The sequence below is a fragment of the Falco rusticolus genome, chromosome 15 (assembly GCF_015220075.1).
Source record: "Falco rusticolus isolate bFalRus1 chromosome 15, bFalRus1.pri, whole genome shotgun sequence".
NCBI classification, from domain to species: domain Eukaryota; kingdom Metazoa; phylum Chordata; class Aves; order Falconiformes; family Falconidae; genus Falco; species Falco rusticolus.
In genome coordinates, this window is record NC_051201.1 from 3,070,833 (window position 1) to 3,078,348 (window position 7,516).

General features: G+C 59.1%; 1 long non-coding RNA gene across 1 annotated transcript; it reads right to left on the bottom strand.

The window, feature by feature from the left end:
- Positions 1 to 39: 39 nt before the first annotated feature.
- On the bottom strand, positions 40 to 5,382 carry LOC119157818. The gene is made up of 3 exons (XR_005107677.1): positions 3,989 to 5,382; positions 2,362 to 2,450; positions 40 to 846 (listed from the first exon to the last, which is right to left on the bottom strand). It is a non-coding gene; the product is annotated as an uncharacterized LOC119157818 (long non-coding RNA).
- Between the last annotated feature and the right edge of the window lie 2,134 nt (positions 5,383 to 7,516).

Here is a 7,516-nt window from a genome sequence, read left to right on the forward strand (position 1 = left end):
GGGCGCTCTATAAATGGTTCCACCACACTGCGACTCCACTTGCATGTCTTTTGCCATCTGCTGCTGTCATTAAAAAATTAAATTTCCATCTGCTTTCACACTCCCGCCTCTCCCGCCGGCTCCTGGTGCCGCCGTTCCCCGGGAAGCATCGCCTCCGGCTCCCTCCCCGGGATGCGGCCGATCCGGCGGGGCCATGAGGCCGGCTTGCTGGCGACGGCGACACCAAGTTCATTTTTCTGGTGCTGTTTGCAACTGGTTCCTTCTATCTGGGTGGCCAGGTGGGGGCTGGCGGGCTGCACCCCGCTTTTGGCCACCCGTCAGCACGAGGGCAGCTTCAGCGTGGTGGTGATGGGGGGGACTGAGGGGGACACCCACCCACCACTCTGCTGGCACAGCCCGAGGGAGGCGGCGGGTGCCAAATCAAAGGGTGCAGAGCCCCAGGGGGGTTTATTCACTGGGGAGGAGCCGCTGGGTGCTGCCCCCTCCCCAGTCATTTGAGCAAAAAAGAGAAAAAGCAGTCACTGGTGTCCAAACCCACCCGTATGGTGGGTGCCCAGCCAGCCCTGGGTTGCTGGATCTGCCCAATTCGCCTCCTGGCAGCTGTGGCTCCATCCCAGCGAAGCAGGGACAAATCCTGCCCGGCTGGCATCCCCCACAGCCCGGTGGGTGCTCAGCACTGGCTGCAGGGCGGTGGTCCCCCCGCCTGCCGGGCCTCGCGGGACAGCATGGTCCCCGTGGGCGTGGGTGGCGTGACAATGATGGAGGGCACATGCAGATGCTTCTCGCCCGGGGATGCCGCTGGGCTCCTGTCACTGCCGTTCCCGCTGCTCACGCATGTCTTCAAGCCTGCAGAAAGAGGGGGCACCAAGGGGAGAGGGGGTGGAGGAGAAGATCAGGTGTGGGGCTGCAGCATCGCCTACCTCCCTGCCCTCCTCCATGTCCGGCTCAACCCCTTACAAGCCGCTAGAGAATCTACAGACAGACAGACACACACACACAGAGACACACACACAGACACAGACACACACACCCAGCAGCCAGGTGCAGCCTCGCACCTCCTCTCCACCCTGGATTTTGGGGTGTCCAATAGAGGTGGATACCGCAGCCCCCCACCCCCCAACCGCCTGCCCGTCCCCCCGGGGAGCAGATCGCTTTAATCTGCTTTTTTAATCAGAAGAAAAGCCCCGCGTGGCGCAGGCGGCAGCCAGGGAGGTTTCAGCTCTTCCCAAGCAGGAAAATGCCCGGAGGGGACAGACACTGATATTTTTAATCTCTTTTTAATTAAGGATAAAGCCCTGCCTTATGTAAGGGAGCTGGAAAAGGGGGGGGCACCTTTTATTCTATTGGAGACTCCAAGCTCGTCAGAGGGGTCTGGAGGCAGGGGGGTGGGGGATTCTGGGGCTCTGTTCTGGATTTGGGGATTTGGGGCAGGACAGGGACACCCTGGCTGCCTCAGTTTCCCCTCTTCAGTCACACCATGTTGGGCTGGGGGGTTCTGTGGGACCCCCAGATCCCCCAGACCCCACACCACCAGCCCCACCCACAGCATCACTGACACAGGGAGGGGGCACAGATCTCTTTTTTGATGACGCATCCAAAGCCATTCCCAGCCAGCACCTCACTTAGGGTTTGGGCTTGGGAAAAGCCAGGGAGGAGGCAGCTCTGCATCTCAGAGAGGGATGCTCATTAGCTGCCATCCTTAATGATCCCAAGGATGATTAATACGAGCTGCTCAGGGGTCAGCGCTGGGACGCAGAGCTAATGGGAGATGCGATATCCAGCCTTTGCCCTGCTCACCCAGTGCAGCGAGGCCAGGAGCATTAAAAGCTCCCGCTTTCCTCTCTCTGCAGACATCACTGCCGCCATCCCCAGCCTAACCCCATTAAGAAAATTAAAGTTGGGGGGAAAGCAGCAGGGTAGAAAGTGCCTGGGTTGGAATATCCCTGGGGAGAGTGGAGCAATGAAGGATGTTTGGGCCAGCCCAGAGGCCAGGAGCTGGGGTACCCCACCCCAAGCATCCCATCCATATCCTGAGCATCACATCCATGCTGTCTCTTTTCCACCTCTGAGGAAACCCCACCTGATTCCTTAAGGGATGCTATCAGCCCAAGGATTCTCCAGAGCAAAGGATGCAGGATAGGACCCTTATGTTTTTATGGGGCCGGGGTAGGGGACGGAGAAATGAGCTTTGGGGTGATGCATGAGCAATAGGTCACCTGTAGGACTTGTTTAAAAGCCACCAGGATGCCAAACCACATCAGTCCTGCCCATGGCAGAAACACCTAAAGCTCCTCCATGTACAACCACTCCCCAGATGCCTCCATGAAACAGGAGAGACCCCCGACACCCACCCAAACCTACCTTTCAGGCAGGATAACTTGAGCCCCATATTTTCATCCTCTTAGCAGGACCCAGCTCTCCAGCCTCACCGCTGGTCCTCGCTGCTGGCACTACAAAAGAGAGGCAAGGGTTGAGGGAAGCGACGCTGGGAGGAAGGAGAGCGAACTTGATCGCTGGCTAAAAGCACGCACCTATGCACGCATGTATATATATATGTCTCTCTATGGGCGTCTGGGCATAACAGGAAGCAGAGCTGCTCGGTAGCAAAAACCGCCAGTGATGTCATGTCTTTTTAGTGACTCAATCTCAGCCGCCAAGTTTTGGGAGGAACTTTTTCGGAGGGCAGAGAAGGAACCTGGTCAGCTGCAGGGTCCCATCCTGCCTTCTCTGCTGCTTCGGTCAGTGCTGCAAATACTTGCAGGAGATAAGGTCATGAGCAGGATGAATCAGGCTGTTATTTTTGAAGGCAACCGGTGCTTGCAGAGAAATCCCCAAGCCCACACGCAGGAAATCGAGGGATGCTCGGCTGCAGCATTGCACCCGGGGCTGCATCCCTTGGGGCTCAGCCGGAGCAGCTGGTGGCAGTTGGGGATGCGCTGCTGGGAAACAAGCCGTTCTACTCCGTTTGGGCATCACTGATGCCCCGAGAGCTTTTGGGTGGATGACTCCCATTGTGGGACACCACTTTTTTTATGATGCTCAAAATTATCCTGGGCAAAAACCCCTTTACTGGGAAATCTGCATCCCTCCTGTCCACAGCTGCTGGGAAAAGCTTATTGGGATGGAGGGCAGCGACTCATTTTGGCTCTTCCATGCTCCAGGGCCTGCAGAGAGCCAAGTCCTCCGCTCCCTCTGCCTGACCTCCACCACAGCTTTACTTCGTCTTTCCAAGCAGCTCTGAGGTGGGCCGGCAGCAGCCAGCAAGGGGAAGTGGGGACTTGCACTACTGGTTTTAATTCTGCTTTTTTTTATCAGCTCCCCACATGCATCCTGAGCCATGACACCCCCACGGCTGGAGAGCCGTTCCAGGGCTGGGAGCAGAGCCCCCCCCCCCCCCTCCCCGGGACTCCCCCTTTACAGCTATTGTGGCAGCCGCCCAAATATTAAGAAACCTGTTCTGAGGCAAATTCTCTCTGGGTTTTGCCACCTGCTGTGGCTCACACCACCAGCCACCCCAGGCACTCGGGGCTGGAGGAGGGTTGTGCTGGGGACACTCAGCCCCGTGGCACAGGACGGGGTCTCCTCTGGGACCAGACCCCTGTGGCCAAGCCCTCGCAGGGCACAGCAGACCCCTCCCCACCGCTGCTGGTTCTTAGCCCTGTGGCCAGACACCAGCACTGCTTGCTGGCAGTGCTGGGGGAGATGCCTGGGTAGAGAAATCCCCTGGCTGCTGGTGTTTCAGCAGGATTCCTTTTGGCTGCTGCTGAGGCTTCAATTGCCCCCCAGCCAGCACCAGGCCAAGAAGTATTTGCATTCCTGAGGAGTTCATGCTCCAAAACCCCCCAGACACTCATCGCAAGCGTCACTAGAGCAGCATCTGTGCTGCGGCGGAGGGGGGATGCTCAGCCGGCGTGCGGGGCTGGGGGTGCACTGGGGAGGGAGAGTGGGGCCAAAGCTGGCCGCGGTGCTCCGAGGGGGTGACACTTACCCAGTCCCGGGAGCCGGAGGCACGATGCCGGCCGTTGCATCCCACCTCCCCACCACGCCTGGCTGCTCTTGGATGCAGGAGGGGAGTGGGGCCGTGAGGCTGGGTGGGGGGCTCCCACTCAGGACCAGCCGTGCCCTGGGAGGGTGGGAGGAGGTTGCAGCGAGACGGCTTGGAATTTTGCAAGGTTCATTTCTAACCTGGTTAATCAGGTTAGCTGAGTCCCGGCTCCTCCCCTCCAGCCCCCCCCTCCAGCCCCATCCAAGCCCAGCAAAGCCCTTGGGTGATGAGGAAGTGCTGCTTTACTCTCACCCTGCTGCACAACCCAGCCCGGTGCTGAGAGAGAGGAGCAGCAGTGCCCCTCGCCTGCAGCCGAAGCCCTGGACCACCAAGCATCCCTACAAGCAATTGGAGGGGCTACCAAATGCCTAGAAAGGCAAGTATCAGTTTGCTGTGACGCCCCTACACCCAGCTCTGACAGAACCCATCGGCATCCCTGAGGCTGTAATGTCTAGAGAGCGTGATGCTTCCAGCCTCTGGGAGCATCTTCATCATCTCCAGCTTCCAGGAAGGGTCTTTCCTCCTTCCCGTCTGACCTGCCAGCCCAAAAAGCAGCCCAGCAGTGGGAACAGCACCAGGCAGAGCGTTTCCCACCGTCCCCAGGGTGAGAGCTCCTGGTTGGGTACCACCCTGCTGTGAGGATTCCCCGGGCAAAGGCTCTACCTCTGGAGCAGCCGCCTTTGCCTGCGTTAAAAGCAGCCAGAGGCTTTTTCATGTTCACCTCCTCCACAATTAAGAGGCGAGGCCCTGAGACGGCTCCTTTTCAGACAGAGCTGAAAAGCAGTGGTTCACATCCAGGGCACCAGCGTGCAGGGAATGCCAGTTGCACATTAAACACCCCACGGCTGCCGGCAGGAACGAAGGGAAAGCTTTGAACTTCACCCGGAGATCGGAGCGAACGGATCCCAGGAGCTTGGGAGGTCTCTGACAAGATCAGAGCCCCACGCACAAGACCAAACTCTGCTGGGACGGGCATAAAGAGGAGCAGGGAGGGGAAAAGGGTGGTTTTGCTCCAGTTTCTGCTGGCCTGGTCCTGCCACATTTAGCGAAAAATCACAAATGTGGAACGGGCTGATTTCCTTCCTGATCTGACGACTCCAATTCATCAAATCACTGGGTTATTGCAAAGCTTCAAGCTCGAGGGTTGGGCAGACAGCACGAGGGGCAGGCTCCAGCCCCAGCTGCAGCCCCAGCCCTGGGCAGAGGCAAGGGCAGAGATGTTTGCCACCCATGGCTCCAGCTTTGCACCAGAAAAACAAAGTAACTGGTTCGTGTGGTTTTTTTGCCCGTTCAGCTGCAAAGTCCCAAGAGGACTAGGGACAAAGTTCAACCCAGAGCCTAGTCTCTTCAGATCCTATCCCAGCTTCAGCGCACGCAGCACCCCATGGGGCCAGGAACCCCACACCAGCAGCCCTGACGCTGCAGCACAAATCCAGTCTGAGCAGCAGAAATTCCCCCCTCCACATTACCTATTTTGATAGCTCCCTCCAGAACTACCTGTTTGCTGCTGCTGGGGGAGAACAAACGGCCCCAAACCCAGGAGGGATGGAATTAGCCTGGCCCGGAGCAGCAGTTATTGCAAAACCTGCGTGTGACCGAAAGTGATGGCTTGCTGCAGCAGGGGAGGTAAACATAAACATCAGCCTGCTAAAATAACTGTGGTTAGCTCTGCGGGCTGCAGCACTGCTCCAGCTGGTGCGGTGACACCGGATAGGCACAAACACAGCATCGCATACCCCTTCCCGCCCTCCCCACGGGCTGGGAAGCAAAGACACTCTTGGGCAGGCTCATAGGGTGGGGGTTGGCCACCTCAAGGTGGCTGGGTACGGCCCTGAGCCCCTCCGGCACGGAGCCCCGCTCGCTACCAGGTGACCAGCATTAGGCAGATCCCAGTCCCAAGTGCAGAAGCAGCCCAATGGGCCAGACACCCCCTCTCCAGGGGCACTGTGAGACCCCCACGCAGCTTCACCTCTGATCTGCATCCCTCCCAGCAGCTCCCAATGCCCATCACAGGGCTGGGGCTGTGAATCGCCAAGCATCACATCAGGACAACTGGCCAAACGCCAAGAGCCAGCTGGCCAGGGGGAGGAAGAGGATGGGCTCACAAAGCTTCCTCGGTGGGTCAGTATGGAGCCACCTCCACTCTTTGGGGACAGGCTTGTCCCCAGTCCAAGCACCCACGCTGGGCAGTCCTCTGATGTGGTTCTTGACCGGTTTCCAGTTCTGGCTGTGGCCCTTAGGCAGTGGGGCTGCTCCTGCCCCCAGGCTCAGTGCTCCCCAACCCACCGGCCCCATCCTGCCCTGGTGCAGAGGAGGGTGGGTGGGACTGCAGCACCGAGGAGGGGGTGAGGATGGGGGGCAGCCTCCTAACTGCCCTGGAAGGAGGAGGGCAGGGTGAGCTCATGGCTTCCCAGACACCAGAGGAACTGCAGGGAGAGGGATGTGTTTTGCAAACTGACCACAAGAAAAGCTTTTGCTGGAGGGCCGGGCAGACCAGAGCCCAGGGAGCTCACCGCGGGGCTGCTCCTGCTGACACCACCTGGGTTTGTTTCAGAAAGGAGGGAGGGGAAGCAGCTTTCTGGGTCACGGAGTCCCAGGGTTTGCTAACGCAGGCGACACATCCCCCTGGCTCCGTGCTGCTGGAGCAACGAGGCCACCTGCTCCCCTCTTCTGTCCCAGGTCTCTTCTGGCCCGAGCAGGGGAAAGGGCTGGTCCCAGCCTGGCTCTAGAAGGGGGCTGCAGGGGCAGTGCATGGGACTTGCTGAAGCTGGAGGTGGCAACAAGGCAGTAGGTGCTGCGAGGGGAAAAGGAAGTCCCTGCCAGAGCCCTGCAGCCACCTAGGGCAGGCGAGCGATACCCAGAGGGGATGCCAGGTGTGGGGAGGGAAGAGGATGTCACGAGGAAGCAGCTGAAGATGCAGGCTCTGGGGAAACTGGAGCAGCTCCAGCATTCCCCAGGCACAGGCTCTTGGCAGGACCAGCAGACCGAACAACCAGCAGGAACCGTGCAGGCAGAAAACACCCCGAAGAACACCCAGCACACCCAACAGCGAGCCCGGAGCCGCTGTGGCAGGGGGTAGAGAGCAAAGCAGAAAGCGAGCACATACCTGAAGCACAAAACCAGAGCGTGCTGGGCTCTCCTGCCAGACCTGCATCCAGAGCAAACCACCTCCCTGCCGGGCATGGATTCAGCGGGCGGCTGGGAGGCCGTGGCTGGGAATTGGCTTAGGGACCTGGCCGCGGCTGCCGCACTTCTCAGCTTGCTGAGCTCCAGGTTAATCTCGGCTCAGCTTTCCCTTTTATCCCCTGGTACAGCCTTGATACATTTTTTCAATTAGGTCCATCTTTTAAGCTCCAGAGCGCATTTCTAGGAAGGGCTGCATTGTTTCTCTTGGCCTTCATGGGCTGATGCTGCGCAGACCGGGACATGCCTGGCACCGATCCTGCCCGCATCCAGCTAAAGTGCTGCCAC